Below are 24,636 nucleotides of genomic sequence, written 5' to 3' on the forward strand. Positions count from 1 at the left end.
CCACATCTTCCATAGGCAGGAAGTCTGCTGGGGTCAAATGATCCCAGCAAGGTATGCATCTAAGTGCCTTTTGAATGAGTCCAGAGTAAGTGCTTGCATCACCTCTGGGGGGCTCTGTAAAGGAGTGTTTCCTTAAGTCCGGTCAAATTGGCCTTCCAGAAGGTTGTGGCCATTAGACATAGTTGTCCCTTGGAAAGCCCTGGTGAACAAGTGTCCTCCCAGATCACGGTGCACCCCCTTTACGTACTGATTAGCAAAGTGCCTGTAAAGAATGATGGGAGGGTGGGGGGACTGAGCACCACCACCTTGTGCTGCCACTGCTCCGCATCCGGCTGTGCGCAACTACCCCCCCCCACCCTCGGCCTCCCCTCCACACACCATGCATGCACACACACACCCAGCAACATGCCACGTGGCACACACACACGCGCAGCCACCCAGCAAGCCACAGCCACAGCCACACATCACACCCACACCTAACCACACCCACCCAGCTGCATGCCACACACACACACACCCAGCCACATGCCATAGACACCCCTCCAGCCCCAGGCCACACACACGTGCCTCACTGTCTAGCCTGGCCTGCAGCGGGAGTCATTTGGCACCCCCTCCTGTCAGAGCAGGGGCAGCAAGGTATGGAGCTGAGGTGGAGCAGAGGCCACAGCTGCAGCCACCCCTACCCTGTGCACAGACTCCCCTGGGCTCCCCTGGGATAGCACCACCTCTGGAGGAGCTGCTGGGCTCCGAGTGTCTAATGGCCTGGCCTGGCCGGGGCTGCATTCACCATGACTGTGGCCTCAGCCAGGCCAGGTCATGGGGCCATCAGAGCCCGGCAGCTCATGCAGGGGAGGTGCTGGGGAGCCCAGGGCGATGTGGACCCCCCTCCCCCAGCTCCCCCCCAGTGCATGCAGTGGCAGGAGCCACCCCACAGCCTGGAGCGGCATGAGTACAGCCGACCCCTCCTCCCCACCACTGGGATCCGCCTGGCACAGCCTCAGCCCCAGTGTCCCCCGGCAGTCACTCCCTGCGGGGGATGGGGACACGGCTGCAGGGCTCCACGTGGGGAGCGGGTGTGGGGGGCGCACCCCGCCCTGCGGCCATGTGCTGCAGCCCTGGGCAAGTCATGTAGACTCTTCATTCCTCACATGTAACAATAGGGACAATGATTCTTTCCTACCTCCTTACTTCCTCTTCGGAGGATACATTCATTTGGTTTATGTGAGATGTTCAGATACCTCAGTTAGGGGGGCTGTGTAAGTAACTGGATTGACAGGCAGCAATGAGGTCTAAAGGAAGATGTGATAACTTTTTACAAGTACCTGAGGGACTCCTATACCAAGGAAAGAGGATGGTTTGTTAGGGTGAGGTAATAGGAGGGATTATAACTAATGGGCTGACCTTAAAGGGTATATTAAGGCTGAATATCAGTCATTTATTATTTATTAATAATATAGTGAAGTTTGCAATTTAGGCAAGCAGCTAAGCATATGCCAAATTTTAAATAAAACTAGTTTTGTCAAAATCAATGGTGCAACTTAAATGCCTTACTACATCTACTTCTGAAATAAGAGGGTGTTCCTTTGACAGAAGAGTTAGAGATCCCATCTTTTCCGTGCATTAACAGAACAATATACAGATGAATTATCAGACTGATTTACATATGTAGAGAGAGGAGCAAAGGCCTCAGGTTTCAAAAGAGGAAATTTAGGCTGGAGATTAGGAAGATCTTTCTGACTATGCATGTGGTGACACATTGGAGCAGCTGCCCAGCAAAGCTGTGGAATCTCCATTCCTGGAAATGTTCAAGAGCAGGTTAAACAGATGTCTGGCTAGGATGGTTTAGTCAGGGATGATCCTGATCCTGCCTTGAACAGGGGGCTGAGACTAGATGACTTGTTGAGGTCCCTTCCAGCCCTACTTTCCTATGATTTTAGAAACTGGATGATGATCATGAAAGAAAGTATAGACTAAGTCTTTTTGAAATAGAGTGGGAGATAAGTCTGTGCTTATAAATTATGTGGATCTTCAAGCCATGCGTTACCATCCATAGGTAACTTAATCGCCTGCTTTGTATCTTTTCCCCAAAATATCATACTTAACCTGAATAACAACATAATATATATATTTTTCATCCCTAATTAATATTTTAGAGTGAGCATTAACAGACCTGTTTTCATGGTATGCTAACTGGAGTTAACTTAACTAGAAAAACTGAAACAAGCAAATGATAATCTTGTTTCTACAGTCATTGATGTAACAATAATAGTAGTTGCACACCACCATGCTGAAAATCAACTCCCTTTCATGTCTAAACAATAGAGTGAATCACAGAATCCTGACCTTGATGCATAATGAGATCATGTAGTAATTATAGCCCTGGTGCTTTCTGTATAAACAGGCTACATCATCTGTAAATGCTGTGAGATGCTGCTTCTTACTTAAATTTACAAACAACTAAGCCAGAAGCTTCACACAGTGAAAGAAAATCTGATTTTCAGCCAATGAAAAGATTAAGCCAGTTATCTGAAGTACAGAGAATCCATTTGTAAGCATCTGCCTTCTGTTGAAAAATGTCCGTTACAGGGTTAAAGATTACCCAAAAAATAGCCATATTTTATAAAGGTAAATGAAGCTACTTTCATGCATGGAATTAAATTGCTTGATCCATGTGATAACTGACATGCTCTTGAACCACAACGTGCTTAAAGTAAATTCCTTTAATTTCATGGTAAAATGAATTATAGCGTTGTTCTGCTTGTGTCTGCTGTGGTGCAAGCTAAGGTAGATGTAACACATAGGTGTTCTTCAGTTTTACCTTAATCCATGATCTGGATAACACTATTAATATGCATGAGTGTGCATTTGGATATACTTTACTGAGGAAGAGATAGGAATGTTTGCCATAGGTGTTCAGCCCCTTTACAAAGGCAAACCATCAAAGTAATACACATGCTTCTGAGCACTAAATAAATAATTAAGGAAAAAAACTAAACGACTCATCACCCCTCTTTTCAAACCATTCAGGTACATGAAGTACATTTGAAAATCTGTTTTCCCCTTAATGAACCCACATAGCTCCTGTTAATGTTGTTATTGAGGAACAGTAGTTTAGCAGCTCCTAGTATCTTTGCACAAAACACCTTGAGGGGTCAAGAAAAGAAACCATTGCCAAGAAGAAGTGACTCCACCAAGGAGCCAAGGGGAAAATGAGGACAAGGAAAAAATGCTCTGAGGCATATAAGCTCTAGTACAGGGGTGGGCAAAATGTGGCCCGCAGGCCGGATGCAGCCTACCAGGCCATTCTATCTAGCCCACAGGGCCCCTAAAACATTTAGAAAATTAATATATATCTGCTTTTGGCTGCCTGTCATGCAGCCCTTGATGGCTTGCCAAAACTCAGTAAGTGGCCCTCTGCCCGATATAATTGCCCATCCCTGCTCTAGTATCTGCTGGGACCCTGTGCTCAGCTGATTATTAGGGCCATGTGAAGCTTCAGTTCCTGATTCAATTCAGCAGAGATTCGACCCAATTCAGTGGCCAAATCTCCCAATCCAAATTGAATCATGAGACCCTTTAAATCCCTACAAATTGATTCAGAGAGATTTGGAAAGATTCAGCGATTCGGACATACATGCAGCTTTAAGTGTTTTTTCTACTTACCTTGAGGCACCAGGTGGCTTGCGAGTCTCTGAATTACCATCGAATCTTCAGATTCAGGTTCGACTGAATCAAACTGGGGAGTGTGAACTGAATCAATGAATTGGATCACTGTCCCTGATTCAGGCCAAATCCGAATCAAATACGGCCCATTTTGCACACCCCTACTGATTATCTATGATGACCCTCAAATCTTTTTTGAAGTCCATGCTTCCCAAGGTTGAGCCCCCATCTTGTATGTATGACAGTACTAGTGGTACCCACATGCTCAGACACTGCAGACACTGAATGCATTGGTTAGCTCTTTTTTTGCAGACATGAGGAATGTAATTCACTCAACCACATGCATAAATTACAATGTAGTCTTTTTCATAGCTCTCTGGTTAACACTGACCACTCCAGTGATTCCTGAGCCAGTCTGGACTGAACATCACCATCCTATATACATGATTTAGCTTTATATTAGGCCATACTGAAACCCTTTTTCCTGTGCCCACCCTGCAAAACAAACCAGATCACTCAGTAGCAGTGAGCAATTCTTTTAATTATTTACCACCTCCTCCCTTTAATGTTACCATAATGATTTAAACTTTTCTTCCAGGTCATTGATAAAAATACTAAATGGTTGGGACCCCAGAACTGAGGGACTGTGCTAGAAATATTCCTGCTTGAGAATGATTCCCCATTTGCGATTACATTTTGAGATGGATCACCTGTCCATTTTTTAAATCTGTTTAGGGTATGTCAAGTTGACTTTGTACCATTCAACTTCCTTATTCAAAATATTATGTGGTATCAAATCTAATGGCTTAGTCAAGTCTGAGAATGTTACATCCCCATTATTACCTTTACCAACCAAATTATATAACCTCCTAAAAAAATCTGATGATATTTGTTTGCCATAAACATATGCAGATTGGCATTCATTTTTAAAAGTTCTTTTAACTCTTTATCCATTGAGCCATTCCATCATTTTGCCAAGGATCAAGGGTAGGTCAATCTGACAGACTCAGTGTCCAAAAATTACTGAAAATCAGTAGTAATAGTCCAAAGATTTCCAAGTCTGCTCTCTTAAAACTCTTGGATGCAAGTTATTTGGAACTACTGATTTAAAAACATTTAACTTTTGTAGCTGGGATTCAGCATTCTCCTGAGGTAGGGTTGGAATGGAAAATATTTAATCATTGTCATCTGCTGTGATATTTTGGAACTGCAAAGAACCACAAAATAACCCCGTAAGACATTCCAGTGCTGCAGTGTGATGCGTGAATCATCACTAGCCAAAACAGAAGGATGCCAAGACACAAAAGTTCAGTGGCATATATCAGCACAGTGTTTAACATACATTGTATTAAAATGCCAGTGTTCAGATGTGATTATTCTGTTGTTTTCTGCAATTTTATTCAAATACAAATTTGCTCCAGAACTCAGTGATGTGACAAGAACGTCAATATAAAGTGCTTAAATAGATGGTCTCTCCGGCCCTTGATGTATTGATGCCTTATGCTATTTGTCAATGTCTTTGGGATAATTATATTTGTGTCTTATATTTCCTTTTGATTCATTTAAGAATGACTCTTTTTTAGCATTTCCTAGCTATCAGCTGGTTCTTGTGCTCCAGAAGAGTTGTCATTTTGTTGGAGGCAGCATCTCATCAGGATGTCTGCTTCCTCCCTTAGATCTTGGGAAAGCTTTCATTGATCATGCCAATGGTTCTTTCTCTGTATTTGATGACAAAGCTGCCATCAGCAATGCAAGATTGCAAGTAACTGATAGTTCATCTCCAAAGTCTATGAAGGGGTGATGATAAATTAGAATGTTTCCTCTCACCGTTATAATGATTTACTCTACTGAGTCTGTAGAAAATGTCCTGTACATGAGACAAGGATTACAGATAGAGACCAATAATCTGGATGTTGCAAAACCCTTCCCTCCCTATTGATTTGTAATATGAAAACAGATCTTGTGGGCTGTATGCAATAGTAACTTCCTAGACATTACTGCATGAAGAAGACACTAAAAGTCAGAGTCAGCTAGAGTTGTCTGCAACCCTTCTTCCTTATGAAATGTTGGGGAGTTTGAACTGCAGGAATCAGTCTTCAAGCAGTGCCTTCTTGGTCTGTGAGAGCAACCTTTCAAGAAAACAAACTCCCTATCCCTGCCTCAGCTCTAACCAATTGGATACTTATATTACTACTTAACCTCCAGAGAGTCCAGGACCCAAATCCAGATTGACTCAGTCTTTCTCATGTCTTCACCACAAGGTCAGATTTTGGCTACAACTATCTAGGTGGACTGTTCTTAGTGAAACCATCCTGCTTACTTTTCTCAATCATATTTCTGGGCTCTTTTCACACTGCCCCTTACTGAATTAGAATGGGATTGGATTTCTGATCATGCAGGACAAAAAGCAACTTTTAAGTCCTTATAACTTAAGGATGTTGCCTTCTCTCTGTGAACCAATGGATACGAAAGGCAGAACTTACTGTTTGAAATATTAAGTATTTGTGTTATTATGTCCCCAGACAAATAAAAAAGTTTCCCCTTTACATATATCCCCAATACATATATCAGAAGTCAAGTCAAAGTTTATTCCAAATCTAACAGCACATTGGTTGGTGTGGTTATGGCACACCAATTTCTGCAGCCAACAGCATAATGGTGGCATGCAGCTAGAATCACTTTCAGTCTTTTTTGACTCCTCAGTCTGAATGACCATGTACCCATTTATAGCTGGATCAGATAGGACAAGACTCCAGAGCAGGTGCTTAATTCACACCGTTAGAACCACAGAAAGACATTTGAACCACTCTGCCAACACCCTAGCTGTGTAAATGTTCATATATGTGAGAACATCTCTCATATATGATTAAATTAACCAATGCACCATATCAATCATGGAATGATTCAATGCCAAGACAAATCTTATGGAGGAAATGAAAACAGAAATTTCTAATAGAATTTCCATAGGATTCATATCTACAGGATGCACTGCTATGTAAAAAGACACTAATCTCCTTGGAGGAAAGGCATTACATAAAAATAAAACACTATGAAGTATTATAATGTAATTTTATAAATACTTCACTTTTGTCAGCAGAATTAATTAGCTTACGCCATCCTAATAGCACAGCACGTGTAAATGGTGACATTTTTTGGTGGAGCTAATTAGTCAGCTTTGCAGTAAACATTTCTCATAGATGCGTCCACTATGTTCACAAACTGAATTCAATCGATTCCAACAATGAAGCACCTATGACTGTGGGTTTTCTATCCCACTCCAAGTTCAAGCCATGGGCAGCTATTGTGGGGGATGGGGAGTAGGAATAGTCTCTAAGGGCACTTTTACATGTGCTCTGAGAGCTGCTCTAATTAAAGTACTGCAGCATCTTGTGTATCAGCGTCCCCATGTTTCAAAATGGCGGCGGGGGTACTTGAACTAAAGCTCATTTGATGAGTTTTAGTTAAAGCACTCTTGCCACCTTTTTGAAGTGCAGGGACGCTGACACATGAGACGCGGGAGGCTGCTGGAACACAGTAATTACCACACTATAGCAGACTTATTTGAGCCTGCTCTGACACGCTGTAATTACAGCGTGTCAGAGCAGCCTCCATGCTCGTGTACAAGGTGGAGAGAAATCTTTTAAAAGACTCAATGGCAAGCTTTCAACCTCAGTGACTGGTGTACGGTTTGCAGGTAATCTTTATAATGAACAATGGTTGAAATTAAAATGTTAAGCACTCAGAGCTAGATTACCAGGGGAGACTCAGGTGCTGCAATGCTGAACCCAGTTGCTTTGAGAAATTCACTACCGTAAGGGGCCAGGCTTCTTCAGACTGCATGGGGAGACCCGAATGCTCAAAAGGGTATTCACAGAAGCTGGCACTATGAACAAGGAGCTGCTTAAACTAACCAGGAGGAAAAGCTGAGGATATGTAGGAGCCTATCTCAGGATCATAGAGAGATCTTCTTTCTATTTGGTATTTGCAGCTATAAACTTTCTCCCAGATGTAAAGCCTGCTCATTTATTAATATCCCATTACAATAATGATGGTGCCCTCCCTTTACACCCAACACATCAAGGCTTAAGTGTTTCTGATTGGAGCAGGGATTTAAATCCACCTTGCCCACATCCCAAGTGAGCACTCTCAACTCCTGGGTTACTGGATACAAGAAGGGACAGCACCAAGTCTTCTCCTTTTGGCTGCCTTTTGTGCAGGGTGAGGTATACTGAGAATTTACTCGCCATATGTAGCCCTGATGGGATAGGTTGGAAAAACCTAGTCCATGAACTACATCAGGGCTTGGAAGAGAGCTAGACTCCGATCTGCTTGGCCACATCAGGGCTTTAGCAGTGGTGCACATAGTCGGTGGTAGAAATGTAGGGCCCTGCATGACTTTTCAAGTTGAAACTTAAGTAACCAGGGTCTGTAGGCATCATCAGGATTAGGCCACAACTCCAGTGGGGGAAGAAGGCCAATGGTGCATAAATTTTGGATTTCAGTGCCTGAGGGCCAGGACACAACAGATTTATGCTGGTTTAACCAGCCTCTATAACATAACTGATATAACATATAGGAGCCTAACTCGCAGCCATACTGAGATCTTTCCCTCTATTTGGTGTTGACAGCTATGATTATTTCCCCGAGGTTTTTAGGTTACCTAGAGAAAAGCCAAGGGTGAAACAACACCACTGTAAGCCACGTGGCTGTAGGTGTCGTGTCCACAGCTATCGCCATTTGTTTGGTGCAAATGTGCTAGTACTGTCAACACCCACGGAGCGGTGGAGTTGTGTGAAGCACCTACTGTGGCATCACAGGAGAACTGGCTGCCTAGTCACTCTGGTCACTGGTTTAATGTACATTAGTGTATAAAAATGAAGTCAGTCATACTGGGGTTAATGTCTTTCTTCAGGCCCTAAGTCTCCCATGTTAATCCATCCCTCGTAGTCTCTAAATTTCTGAGTCTCCCCTTGGGACATCTCGTTGAGGAATCTGTCTCCAACAAATGCTTCAGAGGCAGCTAATAGACAATTATGGAATAATTTGCTTATGGGAGATTTTGCCTTTCCCCTTGTCAATTAACGGTTGGTTTCTGTTCTGAAGCATGAGAGGCTATTTCCCTTATGAAAATGTTTTTATCTTATTGGGTATAACGAGGGAAGTTCTCATTAGCCATATGGGATAACAAATCCTTTTAAAAACCCAGCTGACATCCTGTCTTCAATTATATCTCATGGCAGCGTGATTTTACGTAGGCCCCGGGGGCATGCAAGCAGTTATTTGTATAAGACCATCAAGCTAAACCTTCCAATGTGCTCCAAAAGCAAAACCTCATTGCCATGTGAACCTAACTTAGCTTTTCACAGGGCATATCTGATCCAGTTTAACGCAGTAACTCCTTCACCACTTGTTCATTCTTCTGCCAAAGTTTACTTTAAATGTTATCTTACAGTATGATTTGCTACACATCCCATTGTTCATAATTGCCTTAAGAACAGGTTGCTCAGATCCTCTTTCTCCCAATCTTGTGCACAGGGAATACAATAGAAGGACTGTAGGGGCTAGAAGTCAGAATACTAATCCTCCCAGACTCTTCCTCTGTTAAGAACCAGTGTTTGGGAAGGGTATTGGGATACTGCAAACAGATGTGGCTTCAAAAGACAAAATGTATTAGTGAGATAAGGTAGGTGTCTTTACACCAAATCTGTTATTCGCTGCAAGGGCCACACAATAACCGACACACACAATATTGCAAAAACACCTAGGGAGAGTTCAGAGATGTTGAAATCCACATCTGCATCCTATAGTGCTTGAAAGATCCCAGTGTCCTCAGGGCATTCCAGAATCAGCCTATTTCCTCTCTGGAAAAACAACATTTTTTACTCAATCCGGCATGGAAGGGAAAAGTCAAAACACAGATTTACAGTCTCAGAACTGAGATTGTTTAGTAATGAGGGTGTCACATTTTTGAGGAAGACCTGGCTTGCCAGAGTTCACACAGATGGTGTCTGGCCACTTGGACCCTCTTCCTTCCTTAGCTATATCTTGGGGTTAATGTAAAGCTCACTGCAATTTGTGCACAGAAGCAAGAGCTGGATAAGCTTTATTACACTGTTCTGGTATGTCTGCCTCATTCTTCTCCAACACGCAATCAATGAATACGCACTGCAGGCGGCTAGGTGGTGCTATGAGGCTGGAGCTAGTGCATTGTCCTTTCTAGGGATCTGTATTCCTTGTCTGGACAAATTCAAAGGAGCTTGCTGGTTTCTTCCAAGCTCCCAAGTGGACCTGCTTTCTCATCATGTTTTGTCACATCTAGTAATTTATAATAAGCAGGGATCCTAGTTTTCTGTGATAAAAAAACAAAATCCTCCAACGAAAAAACATAAAAATCCATGTTTTTCCATGGCAAGAGCCCGCCCCCCCCCCCAATGCTGACTGACCAAAGGGCCCCAGTGGCAGCCCCACCTCTTACAACTGATTGGCCGAGGGGAGCGGAGCCACCCTCTCAGCCAATCAACGGTGGAGGGAAGAGTGGGCAGCCACCACCTTGGCTGCTTCTCCCTCGGCAGACTGCTGCAGTGGCCATGGGAACCCCTGGCTCCCACTGGGGAGCCAGCATTTTATTTTCACTAAGTTTTTATTCCATTTTTTCTGGCCATTGTAAAGATTTGGGGTTAAAAAAATAAAAGCAAATTCCAAATTTTTCCATGGCAAATGGATTTTTAGGATCCCATGTAATAAGAAAATGTCAGCGTTTTCAAAAACAAAAGCATTTGCCCCCAGAGTTGAGATGCGTTGCCTGAAGTATTAAAAGAAACCCAGCTAGAATCCCTTTTAAGTCAAATGTGGCTTGAGTTAGGCCCCCAGACACATTTTTACGTGCTTAAATAAATGTCCTGATTTTCAAAAGTACATTAAAGTAATTTATTTAGGATTCTAGATATGGCTTAATGTACCCAGCTTCAGGCATCCAAGTGTTAAAAATGATTCATTTAGTTATTACTCATGATATCCAGCTCTAGTAAGTATGGTACTCTTGACACCCATACTTGTCCAACTGAAGCATTGCTGCAGCAGATTGGTCAGCACCACACAAGAACCATACAGACAAGAACAGAAGTCTGAATATTATTCCTCTTAGAGCTTTTCCTCCATTACCAACAGAGGCAAGGCAGGGCGCTGGAAAACTGCAAACACACACAGCTTCAAAGGAGACAAAATATAGTAGGATAAACAACAAGTTTCTTTTGCTTGCTGCAAAGGCCACGCAATAACTGACACATACAGTATTGCACAAACATCCAAGGACATCTTAAAGATGTTGAAATGCCACATCTGCATCCCATAGTACTTAAAAGAACCTGGTCAACATGGCCAGCAAAGTGCTCACTAAGACAAATACCATGGTTTAGAAGTTCCTGCAGATGTTTTTGTCCCAAACCACAAAAACACAGCATGTAAGTACACCCATCTAAGTAAGGCTATCATCTCTCTTCCAGCGAAAATACCCAAGTGCCTCTAGTCAAACAGCATGCAAAATGTGTTGACTAACGCTCCTTGTGTCCTGGCCATTGAGGAAATTGTGGCCTCATTGACTGCTGAGTGCACAGTGTGTGTCAGCCTTTGTTCCTGACAGCTCCAGAGGATGTGAATCTGTTGTAGCTCTTTCCTTGAGCAACTCTCTTGCTCAAGTTGCGGAGACTAAAAGCTGTAGCTCAGGTCTCGCTGATGGCAGCGAAGAGGGCAGCTGTCACATAAGCAAAGGATTATGTGGAGTTTTGACAGTGGTATGCCCAGATGTCTCAGGGGAGCTTGGTCCAGAGGAAGCACATAACCCACTGCTGTGTTCACCCTGCATATAGGATCCTCAGACTACTCCAGAGTCAATGTCTAAGAGGGAGTAACTTAAGGCCTGATTTTGTTATCCCCCTCTGGAAGTATGAAGGAGGCAAAACTGGCCTTGGGATCATCTTCAGCTCAAGGGGCTTTCTTGCCTGGCTTAAAATCTCCAAGCTAGCCCTGATCTCTGCTTCCAAACACGACACAGGGAATGGAGCAGATGAATAATGGCCGTGGCCAGAGCACTGCACTGGGGCTAGTCTGTGCTGCCCAGAGATCCTGGAAAGAAAAGCCTAAGAAAAGCCCAGTGATTTCTCAAACTCACTGGGACCACATAAGCCCCTGTGTAAGTCTCCAGTGTACAAAGGTGCCTTACAGTTTCTTTGCACCCCTGCTCCTGCTTCTTTCTGCTTGCCAAGCCTTTTAAGACTAGTCCTCTCCTGAGTAAGGAAATTGGTGTCAGCTGAGCCAGCCACATTTGTCTTCCAGGCAGTAAGAGCTAATACCAGCTGTACATCTTCTCCTGTGCCAAACCCAGGCCTTTAACCCCATCCTTGCTGGCATGGAAGATGCCTATGAGTGACTTCTTTTATTGTGGAGAAGCTGCTGTGTGTCAGCTTCCACATGGCTCGGGACAGAACAAGACCTTGATCCAATGGCAAGGAGCCCAAGACAACAGAGCATTCATTCTGCTGCAGCCTTTATCCGACTTTGCAGGCATTGAGCTTCTAACATCTTCTGCCGGCTCTGCTGTTGAGGACTTGCAGACTCATAGCTGGAGGCTGGGCAGGTGATTGTTATAGCAACTTGCACGCGCCACGTCACAACACTTGCACGCGCCATGTCACAACACTGTCAAAAGCTATATGTGGCTTTTCAGGAGGGAAACCATGCCATTGGCTGTCTCGGTGGTGCTGCTGCTGCTTAGTCTGTGACTGCTTATTCATCGGTGTGACCCCTGCTTATTTCACAGCGAACCTTCCCTGAAGGTCATTCCACTATCTGCCACCTGGGGACTTCTTACACTTAAAAAATAAAAATGTTTAGCCAACACATGCTTTCAAGAGCTGGGCCCTATGAGTAAATCTGGAATACCTCTGCTGAAGGCCAAGGAGTTATACTGTTTTAAGAGGTGCGTGAAATCAGAATCAGGCCCACAGTACCTGTCTTAATATAATGGCTATAAATTCAAAATAACAAATATGGTAGCCAGTGGTTTGGATAGACTGCCTGGATACATGACTCCAGTTCAGCACAGACACTCTCCTACATACACGTAAGGCTCCTGGCTGTGTTACTTTCTAAATGATAAGCTTGGTTGAATACTTGGCTACTGATTGAATTACTGCTGTGCACAGAGACAAAAGAGCACCTGCTGACACATTTAATTATTAAATGAGGTGCAACAAAGATATGCCTCCGATAAGATGGGTGGGAAGATTATTTATGCCAAATGATGATCTGGCCCAGTATGTTTCCTGAGAGATTCATTTAATGATGTGATGCATGAAATGCTTTACATTATGAGGGATCTAGCAAGGCTGTGAGTGCCGAGGGACATGGTGACACTGCTCACACTCTGTTTCTGAAAGCATGTGCTCAGTATTATTATGGAGTCCTATATGCTAAGGGCTGGCTTCAGTGGTAAAGCGAATATCCTGAGTTTTCTGGGGCAGCCCTGAATTTCCGGGCTGTGGTTCAGTGTCTGGAAAGTTGCCTGGGATTTGAAAAATTGGTGCTGAATTGACCAACTTGTGCAAACCTTCCCTATAGTGTCTATTTGCTGAGACAATATAGCACAATGCTCCCAGGTGCCACCAGAAGGCAACTAAACTGCTTGTTTGGGGAGAGGGCAGTCTAACCATGTTCAGACAGGATCTCACCTGGGCAAATTAGCTTACGCACGCAGGAAAGCTAATTTGCTCCCCATAACAACATTGTGAATGCAGCTATAACAATTAGCTCTGTTGAGCTCCAACTGTAATTGGTGGTATGAGCATGAATACACTGATTTCCACTCTGGAGGTAGTGGCTAATAGGCAGCGATAAGTATCCTGCCTGTAGTGTAAAATTAAGGTGGCTATATTAACCGGAACTGGATGTGTCATAGGCTCCTTTCAGTCCCCGAGGTTTCCAAAGCACCCAGAACTATGTTGTGGATTTTATTCTCCAAATATTGGTTGCTGTATCTGGTGATAATGACATTCTGTCCTCCCTGGCCAGGGACAGAAATTACACATAAATTGGTAAAAATGATTGAAAACCAGTTCAAATCTGTAACACAACAGAAGTTCACTGCTTTCAGAATGGCTGAAACCGGTTTAAGATAAACCTGCATGGATGTAGTATCAGACTTAACTGATTTAGGTTACGTCAGTTTATTGAACTTCTGTCCCAGGTCCCTTCCAGATTCAAGTTAACTCATAACCCCTCAGCATCCCAGGATGCTTTGCACCTCCCCCACAACTCCCCGCTCACAGGGTGTGCAGGTTAGCCTTGGCCCAAGATGTCTGCTCCAGCTGGGCAGGGAGGCATGCTCTAGCATCCCCTCTGGTGGCATGCGGCTGCATTTCCAGAATCCAAAGTGAATGTCTGTTTACTTGCTTATCAGTTCAACCTATTCAGCTTAGACTGACCTGCAAAGGTTGAACTGATTCAGTCTTGGACTTTTTGACCATCTGAACTTAGTCCCTGAGGCTGGGATTAAGCTGAATACAGTTTATACAGCTATCAAGTATACAGTCGGAGCTCAGCTGCCTTGGCCTCTTCAGTGGCTGCTCCTACATGCCCCAGTAGGCTCTGGAAGCACATGGAAAGTGCGCTGTGCATTGCCCACTCATACTTGCTGTGCCCCAGCCATGTACCAGGAGAAAGACAAGCAGGGCCAAACTGGTCCTGCTGTTGCTCTGAGTGGCTCTGCATTTACCTTTCCCTACCAGTGCTGTAGGATTTGCCCCAAGCTGGAGTGTGAAGGAGCAGAAACAATCTGTGTTGTCTTTGAGATTTACTGTCACCACCTACTCCCTTGCACTAGCCTGATTCCCCACAGCAGCTCTTCCCCCTGCAGTCAGTGAAGCTTTACCCATAGCAAGAACCACCCTCTCTCCCAAACCAACTGCTTCATCTACAGGAGAACCTGCCTGCCTCCATGGCTTACTGGGGCGGGAAAAGCACAGTGGGGTGAGAGGTAGCAGGATTGGGTGTAGAAAAGCAACAGACTGAGGGAAAGAGCATTGCTTCTGGAGAGTATGAGGCAGAACAGCATGGAGTGATTTGTAAACCAGATGGGGGGGAAAACAATATTGGCAGGTAGTACTGTTTCCAATTTGTAATTGGGACGGCTGGTGGAAAGGGGAATTTAGGGGCAGCCTGAGGGTCAAACCAGGGTTTTCTGAATCCCACTCCTGTAATTCAACCATTGGGCTTTGGCATCATTTCCTTCTCCCTGAGCTGGACAACGGATACCAAGAAATGCATGACATCTGCAAATTCTCCAGGGGCTCTAGTTATAAAGTGGTGGGGCTGCCAGCTGTGCTAAGGCCTTTGCTATTTGTGTCTTCTCTCCTTGCTGGCAAGATGAAGCTAGTACTGGTATGTAAGTACATGCTGCAATCACACTTTCATTCTGCTGACTACTTATCTGGAAGAGCTCCTTGCTTTTCCTGCCTGACCACCACAGTTGTGGCCAGCAGAAGCACTGGAAACTGCCTTTCCCTCTGTCTCTAGCAGTTCTAGTTTGCCAACCTTAGAGCATGTTGCAATGTACATTTACTTTCCCAGCTGAACTGACATTCAGGGACACTGGAGGGAGATGACCTACATTGCTAATGTTTTTTTTACCTGCTAGGCCAGCTCTGGACAGAGGGAGGACACACACTCCACTAGCCACAGACCACTTGTGGGTGCCATCTCTGGAGTCCTCCGCAGCTGCTTGGGCAGCTCAGTTTACCCGTGCAAGTAGCTTGGCTCCCCTCTGCAATATACCCCTCTTGGCCATGTATGCAGCATGGTCAAACTGACTCCTTTCTTGCCCTCCAGGCAGCCCAGATCTCCCTCTGCTATGAACATGGCACTTTCCTGCTGCCCAGCCGCACCCTGTCCCAGGTGTAGGGGCAGAAGGCAGAAGCTGGAGGAGGGATGCCACAGGAGCAGGAGGAATGGGGGAGCAGCAGCCAAGCAGGAACCCAGGGATCCCATTTTACCTCTGGGGGTCAGCTGCAGCCCTCAGGCCACCAAATGGACAGCCCTGCGCTAGGCCACGATTGAAGCTCATTGCTGGGCAATGACGATGAGCGAGTAAAGAAATGCCTCTGTGTAATTGGCATGTGAAGACCAACTTTGTCAAGTGGCACCTCCAGCACAAGATGGACCCTCCAGTTTACAGGTGAGTGGCCACTGGAAATCAATGAGAACCGAGTAAAGAGCACCTATTGGAGGGATCCAGTGGCAGTCATCTGCTTGCAAAATTTCTCACAAGCATCTTTCTACACAGAGGAATGTTGCAATCTCAAGTTTCATTGGTTTGTCTAAGTCTAAAGTTTAAGAGCTGAATGCAGCTCCAACCCCATGACTGTGGTGACAGCAGTGGGAATTACACAGCTACAGCATCATGCAGGATTTTGAACGTTTACTCCCAAAGTCATACATCACAGCAGGGGACTTCTGTGTTCTGGGTTCCCTCCCTCCCTGCTCCTCTCCTCACGGAAGAGCAGTGCTAGAGAATGGAAAAAAAAAAAAAAAAGAGAAAGAGCTGGAAAAGACCCAGTAGAGCATTTAGCCCACTCCTCAGCCAAAACAGGATGGTTTCATGCCAGATATTCTCTAGTGCTTCCTCTTGCTTTGTTCTAAATTCCCCAATCCCTATGATTTCTAGTACTGGGGAGACTGTTCCACACTCCAGGGTTTACACACTTCTATAACAAATATTCCTAAATTTGGTTCTTCATTTTCCTCCCACTCCATTTGCAAAAGCTGCTGTCTTTCTCAAGGACACCCTCCACCCTGCTCTTCTTTCTGGCTGCTTTATTTCCTATTATGTGTTTCACTCAGATGTGCCAAGCAGAGATATGATATAGCTGTAAGGTAGGAGACCAGCTGGACCTTGCTCTGGTGGGCAGATGGAAGATGAGTTCCAAGATGACTGAATTTTACCCAGACCTTGTCGTGGGCTGTGCATGGCTTCCTGTCACAGCATTACAATGTAGCTTAGCAGACCCAACAAATGTCCCATTCCAGTTAATATAATTGCAGTCTGCAAATGTTTAAAAACAGTGTCTTTTGAGTTAGCCTCATGCTTCAAATTGTTATGTGGTTAACCACTAAGAACAACCCCCCCGTACACATACCTACAGACAAACTCGTTTGAAGCCAGGGTGGTAGGAGGGAGAGGGCTTCCTTATTTATGCTTTTGATAAGAAGAACATTAGAGTTTTCTTTTAATGTTTTTCTAGTAGCTGCTGAGAAGCAGCAAGCATTTATTGTCATCACTTTGACATTGCCAGTTTGTGCACACTTAATGCTGGAGAAAGGTGCTTTGTTTGAAAGCCCCTAGAGGTTAACATCCTGGGCTATATTCTCAGCTGGTGTCAACTAGCCAGCTCCACTGACTTTGCCAGTTAACAGCAAATTAGAATAAACCCCTCTCTTTACCTGCTGTACAGCTAAAAAGCAGACAGAGAGGATGAACCTGCTTCCTGACGTGACCCTGCCTGATGTGTCTCAACTTGGATTTGAATAGGCCCAAACCGACTGTGGTATGAAGGCCCATAGTTCATTTTGCACTTCCAGTCACTATTTGGTCACTCTGATGACACCCAAGAGGGCTAGCCTAATGCACAATATGGTGGGTGCAGATGTGGGGCTGTGTGCTTGACAGGGCCAGCCTGATGCATAATATGGTAGGTGTGGAGGATATGTGAGGCAGGGTCAGCCTGATGCACAATATGGTACACGTGGGTGTGTGGGTGTGCGACGGGGCAACAATGCACAATATGGGGAGGATGAGACTGTGCCAGTATGATGCAACATTGTGGGGGAGGGTGTATATGTGTGTGTCTGTGTGCATATTACAGAGACTTACTATACCAGAACTGAGCTGAGACGCCAAGACACCAATGCCACAAGAGCTCACAAATAGCCCCACTATGATAACAACCAACAACCTTTGGTTCCTAAAGACTGGTTTCAAAGCCTACTGCATGAAGGAGACTCTAGTGACTGCAGTGGGCCAGATCAGGTCCTGCAGACCCAATTCTGTAAGGCACCAAACACCTTTCACTGCTCTGGGAGCTGCAGAGGGGGTGGGGGGCACACCCACATAGGGTCAGGCCCCTATCAAGCTGGGAAAGTGTTTAGTGGTGGCTTGTGACAGAGGTGAAAGGCTCCAGTCTCCATTACCAATAGCGCATGCCCTGGGTCATCCAGTCTCCCTGCAACACAGCGGCAGGATTCACAAACCTGCATAGGAAGGCAGATTTTCTCTGTGATCTCATGCTGTCACCAGGTGCTAGAGCCCTGCACAGAGATATGGAGTAATTTTTGCTGGCTCAGTGGCAGACAGGTTTTGTTAACTCCAGCCAAGCTACAAGAGAATAGAAGAGGAGTCCCGCTGTCTGTCAGAGGAGCCAGAACTAGGTGGTAGATATAGGAGCCCTGTGCCGAGGAATCCAAACCATGGCTAAGTACAGGCATTCAAAAACTCATCGGGGTTGGGGGCGGTCAGCAGGGAGTAGGGGATACTCAGTTTACCACGGCACCCCTCGGGGTCACTGGAAACAACAGCCATAAACCGAAGGAGAGTAGATTGAGGTTGGACATCAGGAACAAATTCTTTGTGGTGAGGGTTGCCAAAATCTGGAATGGGCTTCCAAGGGAGGTGGTGCTTTCCCCTAGCTTGGAGGCATTCAAAAGGAGATTAGACAAACACCTGGCTGGGGTTTCTTGACTCCAGCGCTCTTTCCTGCCCAGGGTAGGGGGTCGGACTCAATGATCAATTAGGCTCCTGCTGACCCTAGAAAGCTATGAATTAAAAAAGCCTGAAGCAGAGTCGACCTAACCTATGTGGGTTTCTGTAAGCGGTGTAGATTAGATCAGGAGCAAACAGAACATACGTTCACCCTTTGGTGAGGAAAGCATGCGAATTGCTTGCACTGGCTGATGTCAGCAGTTTGGGGATGGTCTCGCATACTTCCCACCATGCTTTGAGGACTCCCCAGGCTGCCAGAGAATGCCAAGCTAAGCTGAGTGGCCGGCCTACCCCCAGTTGACCTGTACCAGGTGACCACACTCCCAATCCCCATCACTGTGGACCGCCCCCATGCCCAGCCCTTAGCTTCCAGGAGAGCCCTAGAGTGGGTCACCGTGGCACACCCGGCAGCCCAGCTAGCAGCAGTGGGTGGGCAGCGGGAACTCCATAGAGGGAAGGTTCAGGCCCCCCAGAGCTGCAGTGAATGACAGGCAATGGCAGGAGACCTAGGAAACATGGTATAAAGATAGAAAAGTACTGAGCTACAGACGCTCCCTTCCCCCTACTCCCCACCTGAGGCTGACAGCTGGCCACAGGCAGGAAGGAGGCGGGGTTGGGCAGAGGGGCTGTGCTGATTGGCTTTGTGATAGCCTGGGGGTGGGCCTAGCAAGAGCAGCCAAGCCTGGGCCAGCTGCTAGTGCACCTGCTCCCAATAGGGGAGTTAGCGGGGGACCGCAAGCAGCCTGGGATGCCAGCGGATAGCGACCTAACTTGAGTCAGTAGGGGATCTGGTACAGAAGTTCAATAGACCAGTCTAACTTAAAATCAATTAAGTCTGAGACCGCATCCATTCAGGTCTATCTTAGACTGGGTTCTGCCATTATTAAGCCAGCCTATGTGCACTGAACTTCTGTACGCTTATGGGTGTAGACCATGATCACTTATACAGGTTTATGTATAACTTCTGTACATGTGTAATAAGTCATACTCAAGCAGATGGAGCTTGGATTGTGGGCTGCATCATGGAGAAAACAGATACCTGCCTCCATCCCCTTTCCTCCTGCACTAAAGGAGGATTGTAAAAGAACTTCCTGCTGTCCCTGGTTCTCCTGCATCCCCAATATTGATGGTTCCTAAAGTCCAAGTGGTGACTTTCAACCTGAAAGCAAGAGAATTAACCCAAGCACACAGTTCCAAAACACTCATTATTCCTAACACTGCTCCTCTTTTAAATGTGTGGCTCCTCCTTCAGTGAAAGAAATAGCCCATGAAGTAAGTGTCCTTCTCTTTCCTTTTATTTTTTGAGGACTACAAAACTACTGAGCAGCATTCTTGCACATGTGCACAGGCATGGAGATAATTTTGCAAACTCAGTTGTCTTATTCCACCATGTAGCTCCCATGTGATTACACACAAGTCTACACGTAGACACGCACCCCCTCTTGAGTACCAATGATGAATACTTTACCCATAATCGTGGGTAACTTCACCTTAAATATAAGCATCCATTTAAAAAACATTAGGCTGTGCAATATGACTGACTGCTAGAAAGGACTTGAGAAATTATAGAAAAATGCCTGTAATTTAAAAACTATCTGCATGCCAGGAAATGCATACAAACATTTTCCACTGCTTTTTTTACACAAGCAAAATGGACAAGAGGGGTTTAAAAGCTTTTAATGAAAGGAACAATCCAGTGAAAGTGGTTTAGCTGCCCTGATCCATTTATCTTTGGAGCAGAGACACATCACTGTATGTATTAGGTTGAGTCTTCAGGACTCTATGCCTGTCAAAACTGTTTATGTATACTTGCCAACAATAGCAAGAAGAGCAGAAGGATTGGCAGGCACAATGGTGAATGAGACACAGAATTGGAGCGCATGAGTCAAAGATCCTCACATTTGCAAAATGATGGAATAACAAAATTTGGAGGGAAAAGAGACTTCCCATCAGTCCTTACTGATGGGGATTACATGGGGTGGAATGAAAAAAACCCTGACCTGGAAAAAATACCTAGAGAAAATGAATAATCAGCTATGTGTAATCTTGATGCCCATTCAGTCCTGGTCTCTGCTGCCAGTGAAAACATTTCAGAGTGAGCTACCATGATGGTTATTGGAAAGTAAGTGTAGATTGGATATCTGGAAAAACTTCCTTCTTAGAACAGTGAGGCAGTGGAGAAGACTTGCCTAGGGAAGCTGTGGACTCTCCATCACTGGAGGTGTTCAAGAAGAGGTTGGACAGCCACTGGTTGGGGATGATCTACACATAGTTATGCCTGTGCTCTACCTTGGGTATTTTCTGTGCATTTGGGCTTTGCTGGTAGCCCCTGCTCCCCCCTGCTTTTCTGCTATATGTGTCAGGGTGTTTTTAAGCCTTCCCAGAGGCATTGGGTGTTGGCTATAGCCAAGGCTGAGGACTTTGGGCAGGGGTGTACCAATACTCCTGCTAGAAGCAAAGCCAGAGGTTCCTGGCTAGAAGGTCCTGTCCCTCCACTCAGGGTCAGACCAGTCATCATATTTGGGTCAGGAAGGAATTTTACCCCATGGTCACATTGGTAGCAGAGGGCACGGCCCTCTCCCCGGGATCTCTTGAGCATATACTGACAACCTTTTATAGAAGTAGGACGTTGGCTGATGTGCTTCCCCTGCTTTACCTGTAGCAGGTTAGGGTATTAGGTCTATGTTGTGTCAGGTTGATGGTAGTCTTATGTAGAGTTTAAATTATGGGATGGTTTGGACAGGGATGATCCTGCCTCAGGCAGGGGGTTGGATTAGATGACCTCTGGAGGTCCCTTCCAGCCCTACTTCTCTATGAGTCTATGACTGTCCTGTTCACACATGCCTATAGGTAGCTGGACTGAAACTACTGCTTTCTGAATATTTAAAACTAGTATTTTAGTTACTCATATTGAAAGAAAAATAGCTTTCTGCAGTTGCAGAAAGACTTCTAAATAATGTCTAACATCTAAATCAAACTAACTCTAAAATATTTGAGGGCTGTGTTAAAAAAAAAAAAGAAAAGGAAAGGAAGAGAGAGGTCACAATTAGAAAAAAGCACACACAAAGAAATAAAGGTTATGCTTCTACACTTCCTGGTTCTGGGCGTGAGCGAAAGAGGAAATACCAAAATACCACCAGAAAAGCTATTTCCACCCTAACCCAAACCAGAAAGTACAGATAAAAAACTTCTTCTCATTAGATCATCAACCATATTTTCAAACCCAAGAGACTGATAAGCCTTTTTTAACATTTAATCTCCGCTCACCCTCTGAATTTTCTGACATTAGACTATCATTAGGGACTTTCTGATTTAGAAACTCATTCATTTCAGGTTCCTACGAGTGTTGTAGATAGGCCAGTATGGACATGAGATTATCACCTAAGAGCTAAATTAATGCATGGCCTTTTCCACACATGATTATCACCAAAAGTCTAATCTGACACATCCCTATGTGGTTCAGAAGTTCCCAATTACATCCCTCCTTGGCTTCTATTGAGCTACTCATCTGATTGTAAGTGTCTGTGCAAAGTGTGGTATCTTGACTTCCCGTGTATCAAATAAAGTAATGATTATTTTCTTTTCAGCATCACAACCTGAATGCAAGGAAAACAGCATAACTGCCAGCTTAATGGAAGGAAAGGAGAAAAGGCTTATCCTGTCAGCCTTGCTTACAGAAATCCACTGGTGACTTTGACTCTGGCTTTGGATAAGATGAACAGGATTCAATCTAAAGTACTGCGCGAGATGTGGGAGGACCAAAAAATGCCATTGTTTAGAACTTCCAAAATCTTCACGTACCTGGATGAAGCACATTAAAGGCAGTTTCCATTTACAAATGCAAAGGAGGCAAAGCATTTTCTCACTTTAAGGTACACAGAATTTTAATCTGAGAACTGCCTGACTACCTGAGACCCGCAATATTGTACATTAAAATTCAGGAAGCTTTCACTATTCCACTGGGAGGACAATGCTGAAGTGTAAATATTTCAAGTAAACTAAAAACTACCTCCAGTGCAACTGCTGCCTAGTATCCAAGCAATTTCTGAGGCACTCTAATCCCCCTGCCCCAGCAAAAAAACCCTCAGACTAATTCAAACAACAACCTAGAAAGGTTCAGCATCACTAGATACTTATTTCAGGACAGGATAAAATATATTACAACAGGGCAGCTTCTATTGTGGACAGACAACATGCTCACGTGATTTCAATGGGAGATGTGACTTGGTGAGGTCTGCAGGATTGCGCCCTAAGAATCCCTTTTCAAATGCTGAGTCACTGATTTTGAGACCATCAGACCCTGCATTTGTGACTGTGGCTCAATTCAAAATGTATCGCTAATGCCACTCTCATGCACCCTCCTATTCAAAAGCCAAGTTATAAAGTTCATTAAGCCTTATATTTTATTCCAGTTTCAGAAATGATTCCCTGCAGTGTATCTTTAAACGATTTTCCAATACAAAACAGTCCCTTTTTTTGGCCCCTAGTAACACACTGCACCAAATTATCACTTTTGCTACACATTTTTGGGAAAGATGATAGGAAAAAATTGGCTCATTGATTCTTTTTTCAAAAATCCTTTTAAAACTAGATGCAAAAAGGCCTAGGAGAGAGATCTTTACAAGCCAGATATACAATCCCTATGTTTTTTAAAAGCCTTCTTTGTTAAGATGAAGATATTGTACTGTATCAGCAGTGGCTCTAAACCTCCAGGATCTCTCTCACAGGAGCAATTCTTAAAATTAAGGAGGCTACTCACGTGAGTAAGGGCTCTTTGGAGGAGGAAGTGTTTTCAGAATTGAGCCCACCTGTACGTTTTGCTCAGGTAAAGTTCATTAACGGTTAGCTTGCCCTGTAAACAGCCTGCATGGCAGAAAAGTAAAAATGGGCTTTACCAGCATTACAAACAAATCCTAACTCTTGAGTTGCAGGGATCATGGGGTTCGTGCTTTGATTAGCGGATCACACACTCCCCTTCGGTCGCTGTCTCAGCACTAACGGTTACAATACCAACCACACCTCCGTGCAACGTGCTGGAACTCACCAGGACTTGTGTGGTTTGAATTCCCATTCCAAATTTGCTTCTCAAACCTAAGGCCATTATTCCATCTTAGGCTAAAATATATCCTCCCACAAGCAGCTGAAAGAGACCATGTTTCTTCAGGTATTAATCCCAGTCAGAAAAAAAAAAATTCCAATCCAGTGCAATCCAATGGAGGGGGATCCACCGAGTTCTGGAGGTTAGAAGTTTTGGTTTGCATCCATGAATGCCCTGAGCAGTGAGGAGACACAGGCACTACGGCTGGGAAGAGAGCAGGAAGGAAAGCCAACCATGTGAGCCACACGAACAAAAAAAAAGAGTCTGCTCGCGGGGCAGCACTTGGGTTGATAGCCGGGATTTCAGGAAATCCAAACACTCAAACAGGAAATCTGAACACTGGATAAACATTCCAGAATCGCCGCAGATACAGTTAACATGCCGCGTCTCCAGTTAACCCTTCCCTTGCCGACAGCCAGAGCTGAAATCAAACCTGCCTTGTAACCTAATCTGTCCAGTGGGGTTCAAAAGTCTGACCAGCTTCGCATTGTGCAGTAGTCTGGGCAGCAAACACCCGGCTTAAACCCCTTTTCGTTTGAAAACCTAACAGCCGAGAAAGATTCTCCCCCTGCTGTTCTTGATTTCTGCATGGCAACGTTTCAGTTAAAAAAATGTGCAATTCTTTTTTTTTTAGGTTAGTATTCCTTATTTGACAATGAAATGATATTGCAGCTGAATACCTCAAAAGCAGAGTAGTGAAGGTCTGTGCTGCTAAGCATGTTCACTTACTAGTCCTGTGTTTGCTTTATTACCATATAGATTTTTGGGGGACTTTTTTCCCCTCCCTTTTGCTGTAACTTCAGATTTCTACAGCTTTTTATGTGTTACTTTCAGGGTACCACTTGATGATTTATTATTCTGCTGACTGCAGCAGAATGGGGGAAGGGCAGTTGAAAAATGAGAGAGAGAGAGAGCTCTTAAAGAAACAGGAAATTTAAAAATACATATATACTTTTACTCCATTTTGTCAGGTACTTTAGGTGCAAACCCTGCAGCCTGTATTAAGGTAAAACTTCAGATGAAACAAGGAGAGTGCTGCCTAAGGAAGGACTTTCCACTGCCTTTTGAT

General features: G+C 44.6%; 1 protein-coding gene across 2 annotated transcripts in view; it reads right to left on the reverse strand.

Annotated features, from left to right (window-relative positions):
- The window catches only part of ASAP1 (ArfGAP with SH3 domain, ankyrin repeat and PH domain 1), a 296,405-nt gene extending 272,293 nt beyond the window's left edge, over positions 1-24,112 (reverse strand). The window contains exon 1 of one of the 2 annotated variants that reach the window (XM_090040654.1): positions 23,514-24,112. The gene's annotated coding sequence lies outside the window, so the exon portion shown is untranslated. Of the gene's footprint in view, positions 1-23,228; positions 23,248-23,513 lie in introns of those variants that run through there. The other variant, XM_090040655.1, reaches the window with a different exon arrangement.
- Between the last annotated feature and the right edge of the window lie 524 nt (positions 24,113-24,636).

This window comes from Crocodylus siamensis, chromosome 3, assembly GCF_052110815.1.
Source record: "Crocodylus siamensis isolate JL-2025a chromosome 3, ASM5211081v1, whole genome shotgun sequence".
Classification (NCBI taxonomy): domain Eukaryota; kingdom Metazoa; phylum Chordata; order Crocodylia; family Crocodylidae; genus Crocodylus; species Crocodylus siamensis.